This window comes from Littorina saxatilis, linkage group LG12 (assembly GCF_037325665.1).
Source record: "Littorina saxatilis isolate snail1 linkage group LG12, US_GU_Lsax_2.0, whole genome shotgun sequence".
Lineage (NCBI taxonomy): Eukaryota > Metazoa > Mollusca > Gastropoda > Littorinimorpha > Littorinidae > Littorina > Littorina saxatilis.
Window position 1 is genome coordinate 31,002,099 of NC_090256.1, and position 14,705 is coordinate 31,016,803.

The window sequence follows — 14,705 nt, forward strand, 5'->3', positions numbered from 1 at the left end:
TTTTTCATTCAAACACTGTCCCTTACTCTGTATGTGCATCCTGCAGACTTGCGTGCGTGCGTGCGTGTCTGTTCGTGTGTCTGTCTGTCTTGTCTGCCTGCATGTGTATGCATGTCTGTCTGTATATGTCTGTCTGTGTTTAGAAGCTAAAACGAACTAGTGAAAGTCGCGGTCATACCAACCATTTCGCAAGACATTTTCCAGGAAGACAATAGATGCCCATCCCCTCCTTGCACTCGCCGTCATCCCAAGCCCAGCCATGGGTGGCGCTCTGTGCAGGCATCAGCGTGTCAACATCACCCCCCCTCCCCCTCGATCTGACCTCAACACGGAGACGCGCCGCACAAGCCGATACCCTGTCAACAGTCCCCTATGACGACAAGGCTAAGGTTACGCGCTCATTTGCATATGACCTTGCCTTCTGACGACAATCCATGCATGCCTGGACTTTTTCTGGGCCGTTTCACATGCGCCGAGTGGACGGGTGTTCTCTCTGCAACGTCAATCCGAGAGCAAGGTGTGTAGGATTTCGTCCAGTTTGTTCGCACAGTACCCTGTCGGCTGACGCCTAAGAGTTGACAGTGCCAGTCTCATTTGCATGGAGTACAACAAACCTGGCGTGCGAAATCAACACATGGTGTGACTCCCTCTCCGGTGTCCCTACCAGGCAAACGAATCTGATATAATGTCTACACTACACAGCACGGAAATTACCTTGTGCTGACCAGGACTTAGCTTTCATCCTTGGTCTAATGCATAAAGTAACGAGGTTATTCTACTGGGAACTCAAGTTGCGCGTTCAAACTCTTGTCATTATGACGAAGCATTAGTGACTGTACATACACTTCACTACGTTATGCTCTTCTTTCTCTTCGTTCATGGGCTGAAACTCCCACGTTCACTGACTCATGTTTTTGCACGAGTGGGCTTTTACTTGTATAACTGTTTTTACCCCGCCATTCAGGAAGCCACACGCCGCTTTCAGGGAAATGCTGCATGGGTATCATGTTTTCGTGTTTCTATCCCCCACCGAACTTTGACATGGATTACATGATATTTTCCGTGCGCACTCGGCCTGGGGGGATAAGGCACTAGCTGGTCTGCACATAAGTTGACCTGGGAGATCGGAAAAATTGCCACCCTTAACCCACCAGGCGCCAGTGGCCGGGATTCGAACTCACGACCTTCCAATTGCCATGAGTGCCGATGTCTTATCCGCTAGGCCACCGCGCCACGTTATGCTGGTCTTCAGTGTCGTTGTTTTATACAAACCGTGGTATAGTCTTCGTGTGGAATACAGTAAACTCGTGTCTTTGATGGCCGCAGGAGCGGTCATCTATTGCAATGGGTTCGGAGATCTGACATGTCTCGTTTTGTTACCGTCATATTGTTTTTTTCAAAAACGTGCGTGTGTTCCATTTCAAACTAACCTCACTGATGTGAACTCCATTATTACTGTCACATCTGTTTTACAAATTACACCCATAATCCAAACCAACGCGCAAACACACACACACACACCACAACTACACACATATGTACTCGTTACCATTAGCCAACGCTCGTCACAACACTGTCAGTCTCAAGTCTAAATAATAATAGTATAAATCATAACTAATTTTCTTCACATCATCATAGACATAATGTTGCTTCACATGTTCTTTGTACAATCGTTGGTTTTCACAATAAATATTGCATTACTGTAATTGTCTTCTTTTTCTTTAACAATATCTTTCCAAAAACAAAACTCAAAGACCACACAAGCTATTGCAACCTACTCCTATCTCTGGTCTCTCTTCCTGGGTACAATGGTACCTAAAACTTGCTTTCAAATGCTTACATTTCCATGCTACCCACATTGTCAAAATACCAATAATTATTCAAAACAAATGTTAACTACTACCTAACTTCATTTCAGACCCACACCCATTAGTATACACACATTTCACATTTAAACCATTAGTCGGCCCTCTGTCGATATTTATCGACTAAGTTCCTTGTTGTTTGTTGCCGTTGGTGTGAGCATTGCTCGCTTTAAAGGCGCTGGTAACATCGAGCACACCTATCTCATTAATTAAACGTATAGCCTACAACATCTACATCTCCACTTCTAATGCATCTATTTGAGCCACCTATGAACCATCTAAGGATGTTATATTTCGTCTTCGGAGAAGGTTTTCCCTTTACCTTGGATTATGAATTGTCCGCAAATGGGCTATCAGCTGTCGCTTCTGCTGTCTCCACTTTGTATTCGAAAATACCGATGTAACACGTATATATATATATATATCTGGCGTAGTTTGACTTTGGAGACCGCAAAAGGAAAAGAACTACAATTCTCTTATCTCAGCCACATTTCACAGAGCTAGAGGTTTTATATAGTAACTGGGCAATGCTCAATTAGGGGTAATCACAGTTAACAATTTGTTGGGGGTGAAAAATTTAAAAAAATCCAGCATTAAAACCGTCTGTTGTAAAATCCTTCGCGAATGAGAAAAGACCTTGCTCAACATCGTTTCTTTTGCTGGACCCGCCTTGAAAATGAATTGTTGATGGAGGACGGGTGGGACCCTCATTTCAATTCAGGCACGTTTGCATCAGCTGCTGCAGTTTACTTAGGAGGGCGACATGGCGAAGATCCACTGGAGAATAAAAGGCTGTGAATTGCTCAAACATTTCGCCGAGAAACAATATTTTTTTCGATTTTGGAGCCTCTTGTTCAGCAGGTGACGTTTAAAAAAAAAAACCCAAAAAACCCTACTCTTTGGCTACAGAAAAACGCACGAGCGTTGGCGTTAACATTATAGGGAACCAAAGTTCATCACAGAAATGAATAGCCATTCGAACCCACGTACTCTGGCACCATTGCTCCCCCCTCCCCAAACACACACACACACACACAAGGATGCAATATGGTGCATGGGTCTTCACAATACTTAGTCAATGAGAGGACAGGAGAGAGTAACACACACACGCTCGCGCGTGCACGCACGCACACACACAAGATGGGGAAAGGGGGGGGGGGGGGGTCACAGGACCATTGACACAATCTAAATTTATTCAGGTTGACAAAAAAGGGTTAAAGAGGAAGCAAGAGAACAGAAGCAAAATCAGCTGATGGCGCGAATGCGAACCACGCGCTAGCTTGAGACTGAAAGAGAATAGCCAGCGCATACATACTAAAAGTGAGAGAGAGTGGGGGGGTAAACATAGAGAGAGGGGAGAGAGAGAGAGGGGGGGGAAGAAAAGAGATAAGGAGTGTGGGGAGAGAAGAGAGAGAGAGAGAGAGAGAGAGAGAGGAGAGAGAAAGATAGAGAGAGAGAGAGACTGAGAGGGGAGAGAGAGAGAGAGAGAGAGAGAGAGAGAGAGAGAGAGAGAGAGAGAGAGAGAGAGATTGACTACACTAAAAGAGCGTATGTCCAGTTACGGAACACAGGCCGGCAGCATGACGAGTGGACAAACAAAGGTCCAGCAGCAGGTTGACCAACTCGTTACGGGGTCCGAGGACCACTCCACTCCCTGCCGAGTGGACAATCCCCACCCATCCGTGCGTCTCTCTCCCGCAACGCCAGACGTATGCTCACACCCACGCGTCAGCCCTTTCAACACAACGTCCTCATCCTCAAAATACCACACCGACCAAAATAGATGTCCCCCCTGTAGTGCTGCTCAAGTTCGGTGCTGGTGTGTTTTCCTTTTGTTTTTTTCTTTCTACATAAGTAGGTTGCTGAATAATTTTAGTCCTGAACATATTTGAAGACTTTACACACAAAAAGAAAAAAAAAGAAAAAGGTCTCTTTTACGCAGTAGGTTACTGTTTATCAATAATATAGTAAAGCGTGAACGAAAAGAGATCAGAAATAGTGATTGTTTAATGGCCAGTCTATCACTCGACAACAAAACAAAAATGCTGTTTTGCTTGCGATATCCCTGGATAGCCTGTTCCAAAAGAAACGCAACCAACCTGTTTCCAAAATCAAAGTGCAAAATTTATTTCGCAAATAATATTTCATGAAGTTACATATTTCATTTTTGGTACATTTCCAAATCACAACATGTGGAACAAAACAGGTTTAACAATAAAAGTGGAAAACAATGACAATTGAAGCACAATGTATGTCCCTTTTCTGGCGCAGCTGTCTTTTCTGCGTTTAATAACGGACGTGTCCTCCACCAGCGTTTCTGACTAAGCGACACCTATTGGGCATGGAAAGTACCAGGCGCCTGAGGAAGGCCTGTGGTACCCGCTGGATCTGCTGCTGGATGGCCTGCTGGAGCTGAGCGACGTCTCGAGGGCGTTGCACCTGTGCGTTGATTTTCGTCTTGATGTATGCCCACACATGCTCCACCGGGTTGAGGTCGGGGCTTACAGGTGGCCAGACCATTGTGGGGATGTTGTTATAAATTCAGTCTTAGAGTTTTTGTACATGTTTTTGTACTGTATGCTTCTTCTAAGCACTCTTGAGATAGTCTGCGGGCTTGTGACTCTTCCTTGGGCATTAACAGTCTGTCTCCCTACTGCTCTTGCACTTTGGAAGGGATTTTGGCGGTAACTTCGCACAATGAAGCGTTCTTGTCGAGCAGTGAGGGCGGAAGGCCGTCAGTCCTGACCTGGGAGTATCATCTGTGCTACCTGTCACCCTCAACCGAATGACTAGACGAGAAATGGTGGATTTGTGAACATTCATGACCTGACTGACTGCTTGGGCCGTTTGGCCAGCGGCAAGCATGCCAATAGCACGCTCTCTTTCATTTTTAGACAAACGAGGCATTCTGCCGTCAGTCCAGCTGAAGAAGTCACTGCTATTTACACCCCCGGTATAGGGGTGTGTATAGGTTTCACTCGATGTGTTTGTGTTCGCAAGTAGATCTCAAGAATGAACGGACCGATCGTCACCAAACTTGGTGAACAGGTTCTATACATTCCTGAGACGGTCCTTACAAAAATTGGGACCAGTCAAACACACGGTTAGGGAGTTATTGGTGGATTAAAATTATACAAGGCCTGGTATAGACGGACACCCCCGTTGGTCAAAGGGAAATAACCATTCTCACTGCCACCAACTGAGAAGGTTATTTCCCTTTGACGGGGGTGTAGTTCCTATCGGAGGAATTTCTTGTTTCTACTGTATTGCCAGCTCAGTTGAAACTTGAGTTGTCCCTATGTCGTCACGTATGTAACTTCATGAAATATTATTTGCAAAATAAATTTTGCACTTTGATTTTGCAAACAGGTTGGTTGCGTTTCTTTTGGAACAGGCTACGCTTTAGAAAATGATTCATCATCATCATCATATGAAGAGTGTTTGGGGAGCAGAAAACAGTCATTACATGCTGGACTGTCTCGCACAAAGAATAAGGGACACGCCCTTATCAGCCCTGTGCTTTTTTCCTTGAGACAAAACAGAAGTAGACAGCGTCCTTGGGTTCAAGATAGATGCGCGGGAGCCGACCATAATTACAATAGCGTGGGCAAATTATCATCATAAATTTAAGCCAAAATTAAGCAACCCTTTCATATAGCAGTACATTCAGTAATTATCTCTGTGTTTACTTATTCGGCTTTTTCAATAGCATGTATGAAAAGCATGCCCATTCAGCTTACCGCGAGTCGATATTCACTGTCTTCAGTACGTGAGTACCACTCAGCTTCCCCCCGGGAGATCACTTTCAAATGCATATATATGACGAGCGCAGTGGCGTGGTGGTAAGACGTCGGCCTCCTAATCGGGAGGTCGCGATTTCGAATCCCGGTCGCTGCCGCCTGGTGGGTTAAGAGTCTGAGTGGAGATTTTTCCGATCTCCCAGGTCAACTTATGTGCAGACCTGCTAGTGACTTAACCCCCTTCGTGTGTACACGCAAGCACAAGACCAAGTGCGCACGGAAAAGATCCTGTAATCCATGCCAGAGTTCGGTGGGGGATAGAAACACGAAAATACCCAGCATGCCTCCCCCGAAATCGGCGTATGCTGCCTGAATGGCGGGGTAAAAACGGTCATACACGTAAAAATCCACTCGTGCTAAAAACATGAGTGAACGTACTGTGGGGAGTCTAAGCCCATGAACAAAGAAGAAGAAGGAACAAATTTATATATGTTTCGGTCATTAATGTTTGTCACTCGGCATTTGTCACGATAATGCAATACCTTGATGAAATGACGTGGCAGATCTAGAAGGTTGGGTCTGCATTTTAACGCAGATACAGAACGGTTTGCCTATAACTGCTGCTGGTATCAGCATAAACAACGGTGTCTTTATTCGGCAGGTTTTGTAGTGCAGATCTTTTAAATACATCAGAAATCAAAAATAGCGACATCACAAGGTGACAAATCCCTAAGTGTGAGAATGTGATGATGGTCCTGGTCACTACTCTGTCCACTTCAACTTTAAACAAAAAAAAAATCTTTTTTTTATATACGAAGCCGGGTTTGCCTGTCTCACATGCCCATAGGATGGCTTTGCCGTGAAGGCGTGAAACCTCAAATTGCTCTCGACAGTCAAGGTTTGCCAGAGTTGTAGTTACTAGGGATTTTCCACAGTTTCGTGTTGCATCAAGTGATTCGTCGGTCTGTGCCAGTGAACTCTTGTTTATCATTCTATGCACGTTGTGAAAGTCCATGACCAGTACAAGTGTTGTTCGCTCAGTGCAAGACACTAAAGAGTCACCCACATGGGCTGATGGGGTCTATGTCGACCAAAAGAGTGGGATTCCCTGTAGGTGGATTCCCTGTATACAGGAAATACCACAGGGTAGAGTTCCTGATCTCGCTGAAAGTCACGTGATGCTTAGTGACATCGGTAGAATTTGATGTTTTTCGATCTCTTTACATTTAGTCAAGTTTTGACTAAATGTTTTAACATAGAGGGGAATCGAGACGAGGGTCGTGGTGTGTGTGTGTGTGTGTGTGTGTAGAGCGATTCAGAGTAAACTACTGAACCGATCTTTATGAAATTTTACATGAGAGTTCCTGGGTATGATATCTCCAAACGTTTTTTTCGATAAATGTCTTTTATGACGTCATATCCGGCTTTTTGTAAAAGTTGAGGCGGCACTGTCACACCTTCATTTTTCAATCAAATTGATTGAAATTTTGGCCAAGCAATCTCTAACAAAGGCCGGACTTCGGTATTGCATTTTAGCATGGAGGCTTAAAAATTAATTTATGACTTTGGTCATTAAAAATCTGAAAATTGTAATTAAAATTATTTTTTTATAAAACGATCCACAATTACTTTTATTTTATTCTTCATCATGTTCTGATTCCAAAAACATATAAATATGTTATATTCGGATTAAAAACAAGCTCTGAAAATTAAAAATATAAAAATTATGATTAAAATTAAATTTCAGAAATTGTTTCAAAAACAATTTCATCTTATTCCTTGTCGGTTCCTGATTCCAAAAACATATGGATATGATATGTTTGGATTAAAAACACGCTCAGAAAGTTAAAACGAAGAGAGGTACAGTAAAGCGTTCTATGCAGCACAGCGCAACCGCTACCGCGCTAAACAGGCTCGTCACTTTCACGGCCTTTTGCACTAGCGGCGGACTACGGTCATTGTGAAAAAATGCAGTGCGTTCAGTTTCATTCTGTGAGTTGCACAGCTTGACTAAATGTAGTAATTTCGCCTTACGTGACTTGTTTTATATTTCTTAGAAATTCGAGTATGGTTTGCAAGTTTTATTGGAAAACTCCACCCTGTTAGATTCCCTGTATACAGGGAATCCACCTACAGGAACTCCACCTACAAGGAATCACACTCTTTTGGTCGACATAGACCCCATTAGCCCATGTGGGTGACTCTTTAGTGTCTTGCACTGAACGAACAACACTTGAATCCCCCTACAGGAACTCCGCCTACAGGGAATCACACACTTTTGGTCGACATAGACCCCTTCAGCCCCACATGGTGCTCTCCTGACTTAAGGGGTCAACTATCACCTAGTGACTGCTATCACCTACCTTCACTAACTCCTGGCGGTCATCAATGATCAATTCTTCATCACACTTGAAAAGAAGACCGGTATATTTTTTGAAAGCTTGAGCGCTGGTTGTGGGTTGTTTTATAGTAAACTTCTTAATGTATAATGAATGACTCAAAATTGCCTTTATCTGTTCTTTTTCTCTACCCGTTCTTTATTTGTACCCGTTGAAGGTTTTCTATATTAGGGGACACACACACATATTTTGCTATCAATTTGTGTTTCATTAGAAATACACTGCTAAAACGTAACAATTACAGTCATAGCTGTTTTAAATAGCAAATTGTGTATGTTGTCGAGTCTTCTCCCACTGTAAAAGTCTGGCCACATACGAGGGCCACTCATTATGTTCTGCAACCTGAGTTTTCTACAACTCTTACAGCCAATCTGTCTACTCCAGTTTTTGGAAGAATCCCTCCTCAGCGTGCACACATTGTATCATCCTCTCAAACCAGCTGTCCATGACGCCACAACATGTTGCCGATTGGGATATGTCAATATTTAGACGGGTAACAGTACCAAATAGTGTTAATTAATTACTTTTAAATTATTAGCAGTATGCAGGGATAGGCCATGATATGTTGAACATTCTTGCCGAGTTCTAGAAAAATCTAGTGGGGGAAAGTCTATTTTTAGACCAAATGAAACCATTTGAGGCTTATTGCAACTGAGAATATGGCAGTACTATAGCTTGCAGCACAGTGAACATTGTTTCATGCAGTATGGGTTGATTAACTTGTGTCATGTTTTCAACTAAAAAAATAGCATATGTGGCAATTTCAAAATCTGTTCCAAATAAGAATTTAACCATTTAAGAATCTCAACAACAAAAAAAGGCCCCCGAAGATCATTTGTAAGAAATGACAATTGATATCTGCAAACCATGTCATATACATGGACATGATCTAGCAGCATATTAAAACTTATATTACTCATAAAGTTCAATCCATTTGAGGATTGAACCATTCAGGAGTTTTACCAAAATCTGTCCCAAATAAGAATATAACCATTTGAGAATCTTAACAAACAAAAAAGGACTCCGAAGATTTGTAAGAAATGACAACTGATATTTGCAAATCATGTAATATACATGGACATGATCTAGCAGCATATTAAAACTTACTCGTGGTTGTGGGATGGGCCCAACTGAACGTCTTCTGTGGCTGCTGGGCATGCCAGCCAGTGCTCATGTCAACACATCCATGCAGCGTGTTACTGGTGTGGAATTTGCAACAAGCGAACAGCACAAAGACTGTAGACAGGCCAGACAAGTCAGAGATCACGCTGATACCCTCAAGCTCATCGGCTACTTTTTAAGCCGGAATCCATTCGACCTTGGTGTCCAGTGGCCGGGAATTTGATGAGGTTGTAAACGTGGAAAGTGCACAACAGATTGGACAGGATATTGTTACCCAGATAACCGGCAGGACCATGGATGACGTGCACATGAAAAAGTCAGACCAGGCTGTCACAATGGCAACCAAGACGACGACTGTCTTTACCAACAATGAACCATTTGCAGTAGACCCAAACCTCCTTTTCCAGCGTTTAACAAAGATTGCACAAGTGACTCCTGAACGTCTGCCTGAGTGCTTTGAGTTTGAACTCAGCCCCATCCCTACATCTCTATTTGATAAAGCAGGACTACCTCGGGAAGCAAGAAAACATGAACTGGCAAAATACATTTGGGCGGCCACAAAGCAAGACGTAAAAGAGCTCCCAAAGGATGTGACCTATGTGCTGGATGGAGGGGCACTTCTGTACAGTCAGACCTGGAGCAAAACCGCGACCTTCGTCCAACTCATTGCATGCTACGTGGACTTCGTCATACGACACTATGGACTGGCAACCGTAGTTTTTGATGGATACGGCAGTGGCCCTTCAACGAAAGACGCAGCCCATCTACGAAGAAAGAATGGTCTAAAAACAACAAATGACGTCCAGTTTGAAGATGACATGTTTGTTGCTGATACAAGGGAAGCATTTCTCAACTTTCCAAAGCTCTGGAAGACAGCGGGATAGAAGTTATCCAAGAAGATGGTGATGCCGACTGCTGCATTGTGCGCACTGTCCTGCAAAAAGCAACTGCTTTTCCCACTACTTTGGTAGCCAACGACACAGACCTTCTCATCCTCCTGTTATACCACACTCAAGAATTCCATAGGAAGGTGTACATGGCAGCGGGAGAAAGGAACTGGGACATCAAAGTAGCACAGACCGCATTGAATGCTGAGTGCACAGACCTGAGCAAAACGCTACTGTTCTGCCATGGCTTTGGAGGCTGTGACACAACAAGTGGACTGCATTCCATTGGGAAAGGAACGATCCTGAAGAAATCGGCAAGGTCTTCTTTCCTAAGGGAACAGTCACAGGTTTTTGAAACACCTCGGACATCCTGTGAAAGAATCATCAAAGCTGGGGAGAAAGCCATGGCATTTCTCTACAGCAACGGCGAAGAGGAAAGAAGTCTCAATTCCTTGGGGTACGTAAAGTACCAGCAAAAACTGGTGATATCAACATCTTCAATTGAGCCTCAACAGCTTCCACCAACATCAGCAGCAGCTCAGTTCCATTCAATGAGATCCTACTACCAAATACAGGAGTGGATTTCACTGAAAGGAGATGCCATGGACCCACTAGAGTGGGGATGGAATATTACAGGGGACAAAATGTTCCCAATCTACACAAACAGAACCCCTGCTCCGGAGGACCTCCTTCACCTCATCCGCTGCACATGTAAGACCGACTGTCTGACCCGGAGGTGCTCGTGTCGGTTGTACGGATTGCCATGCACAGCAGCCTGTGCTCACTGCAAGGGGGAAAGTTGTTTCAACAGTGCGGGTCACGAAGAGGAAGTAGACGATCTTGTGTGTGAAATTTGAATCTGGATTGTAGGTTTTAGTAGTGTGTGACTAGAATTGTAACCGGTTTGAAACAATATATCGACACACGTGATCATAATATAAAAAGACATCTGACATCTGGGAAGATATAGGTTCCAGAAAAAAATTACATTGACAGTTGTGCAAATCTGAGAGAAAGAGCAGGAGAAAAGGTCCTGTCAACAACCAACTGGTAAGTCCTGTTTTCCTAAAATATTGAACAAAATTGTATAATTCCTGAATGATTCAATCCTCAAATGGATTGAATTTTATGAGTATTATAAGTTTTAATATGCTGCTAGATCATGTCCATGTATATTACATGATTTGCATAATTTATATCAGTTGTCATTTCTTACAAATCTTCGGAGTCCTTTTTTGTTTGTTAAGATTCTCAAATGGTTATATTCTTATTTGGGACAGATTTTGGTAAAACTCCTGAATGGTTCAATCCTCAAATGGATTGAACTTTATGAGTAATATAAGTTTTAATATGCTGCCATGTCCATGTATATGACATGGTTTGCAGATATCAGTTGTCATTTCTTACAAATGATCTTCGGGGGCCTTTTTTTGTTGTTGAGATTCTTAAATGGTTAAATTCTTATTTGGAACAGATTTTGAAATTGCCACATATGCTATTTTTTTAGTTGAAAACATGACACAAGTTAATCAACCCATACTGCATGAAACAATGTTCACTGTGCTGCAAGCTATAGTACTGCCATATTCTCAGTTGCAATAATCCTCAAATGGTTTCATTTGGTCTAAAAATAGACTTTCCCCCACTAGATTTTTCTAGAACTCTTTCCTGTGATTATTTGGTGCCTATAGACTGTAACAAAACTTAAATGGGTTTAAAAGGAATTTTATTACGGTTTCAGTATGATTTTGAGTTTGCCGCTGCCGGTCTAATTAACGCCCTCGGGATTGCTCGGGCATCTTCGATGTTCTGGAACTGCTTTCCTTTTCAACTGCCTCTTGATGGAAGGGGACAAAAACCAGTCACATGTGTCTAAGGCGTGTGGAGATGGTAGGTAGGTAACAAGCTGAACATCATTGGCGGCTAGAAAGTCAAGAGTTACACTGACTGATGTGTGCGTGCTGGGTTTTTCGTCATGGAGCAGTACATTCTGATCAGTCATCGCTCAACGGCTATCGTCAGTTATCTCTCTGACCGGACGCTACAGTCCAACGCGAATCTATCAAAATAAGAATAAGACTTATCTCCCATATGTTTTTCGCGAGCACTGATCTAAATTTGAGATCAGTGTTCGCGAGACGAAAATGATTGCAGATTGTCCGACTTCGACAGTAATCTCCGTTCTGTTCTTCACAGTTATGATAAAGACATCGTTCTAAGGTCAAAACAAGTCGAAATTTTGGGACTGCTGCCGGAAGGAGACCGTAATATATGGTTGCATCACTGTCAAAAAAATTCGTCTGCTCCAGCCAGCGCCAAACTGGCCAAACGGTTGATTATCACTTGACACTTATGCCATATTTAGAGTTGTTGGCACAGTAAATACATCCGCGAAAAATAGCTCGCTTGAAACTGTCTAAAATAAAAATTCCTCTGTAATTTAAAAATTACAAAACACCATGAAAAATGGGTTGGTTGAAAGTGACGGTCGGCGACGGTCGCCGACGGTCGGCAACGGTCGGCGACGGTCGGCAACGGTCGGCAACTACAAACTTAGGAGAGGGGGTCAAATGGGGAAAACAACACCGAGAAGAGAGAGGGAGAGAGAGAGAGGCTTAGGAAAAGGTGTCAGGTGAGGGAGAAGAAAGAGAGAGATTCAGGGGGCTTAGGAGAGGGGGTCAAATGGGGAAAACAACAGAGAGAGAGAGAGAGGGAGAGAGAGAGTGTTTACAAACACATACTGTGGGATTCAATGTAACACGCAAAATCTTTATTCGCTAAACAAAATCTAAGTTCAACGTTTGTTAATTCATCAATCGTACAGATCTTAACAATAAGCTACCGGTATGGGAAAAAACATTCCTGTCATTTTAGGTCAACTAATCTTAATTATCTAAGGCTAAATAGGGCTTGGCCAGATGTAAGCCTAAGTATCTAGTTTAATTTTATGGTCATTCTGTGAAATGGGGCCGAGGATGATCGCCGGTGACTCGTTGCTTCTTCGACGAAGGAGTTATGTGTACCCAACATGCTTTGGATTTTTTTTTGTCAGTGTTATAGTTATACACTGGTTTTTTGTCGCCGACCGTTGCCGACCGTCACCGACCGTCCGACCGTTGCCGACCGTCACTTTCAACCAACCATGAAAAATCATTATCGACGATCGCGAATCTGCTTACATCCATAACACATTAAAAAAGCTCTAAATATGTAAAAAAAATAAATAAATCGGTATCCTTGCCTGACAAGGAAACTCAAGGCATCCTGTCAGGGAGAGAATGAGCCGAACTCAAGTTTTGACCTAAGGTCAGGATGGGAGCAGTATAGATCAGGGGACGTCGTGCGCAACATACCAGAAACAAATTAGGTAAGCAGTGGCTGACATACCAGTCATCCGTTATCGGTTGTCTCTCCTCAGGTGATATGGTGGCAACGTAGCCGCATTTTGCAAAGAAATACACTATCATTTTGTTAGGAAGCACTTCTGTTTCTTTTGAATTTTACAGGTGGGTTCTCACATTGGAAGACCCAAACCGCCAACCGTTGATTCATCTTGGGTCCTATTGGTTGTCCCATGTTTGGTCTTCTGTTACGATGTCCCAAACGTGAGGAAACCTTCTTTCGTCAAATGTTCATAGCATATGGGTGCACCAGTCCACCCTACTCCGCTTTTACTCTTCCCTAAGGTTATGGGGCACCCAACGGTCACAACGTTTCCTTACGCCACAGTAGCCGTGAAAACTACAAGTGAGACTTCCCGATTAAATCTGCGCTCTATCATGTATTTCAGCGTATATCATTTTTTGGCCCTTCATTGATTGACAGAGACTCTACCCTAAAGACATTTTCTGGGGTAACGATTGTTGCCATTCGACCGCACAACGGTCAACGTTTTTTAACGTCCACGCGCCAGTAATGAACTGTCTGAACCACCTGAAAACAGTGGCTTTCGGTGGAGATGGATTTCCAAAACAGTATTTTAAACTTAAAAAGCACTCTTGAAAAGAGTTACCCTGGCAGTAGCCATAATACATCACAGCTCGAAAATCTGTTCGCGACAGGTCAGCACTGCTGGTAGGAGACCCATCACCCTTATTGAAAACGGTTGCACGGAATCAAGTACTTTTTGTTGTCCCAAGTCTTCCCAAAACTGATCTTTGATGTAATGAAAAAGGCAAAGTAGTAACTTCATTAGTTTGCCCAGGTTGCAAAATATAATGAGTCCCCCTTGTATGAGATGGTGAGCCGAACAGGAAAGTGAAGGCAACCGAGTGGGCCTTTCAAATCTTGAAGAATCTTTATGATGATTTACAAGATGATCTCAAGGGGTAGGAAGGTATAATGAAAGTTGATATACATTGTAAAACATGAGTTTTCAGCTAGCTAACCTTCCAAAATCTAGAATCAAAAGACAATGAAGGTTAATTATTGGGAAGTTTAATTTTCAACATAGCAATAAGTATATCGATGTCGACTGGTTTGTCTGTTGACTATAAAGATCATTTGGTCGATGTACTTGTGAATGTTTTGTTTTGTTAAAAAATTAAACGTTTCAGTAATCCACCATCCTTGTTTTTCGTTTGATTCTTGTGTGTAGATGTGCACCGTCGCGTTGTGTGATAAGGGGGAGTAAATGGAAATGAGTTGTGGTACCAATAATGTTTTTCTCTGTTAGGTTGCGTCCCTTGTTGT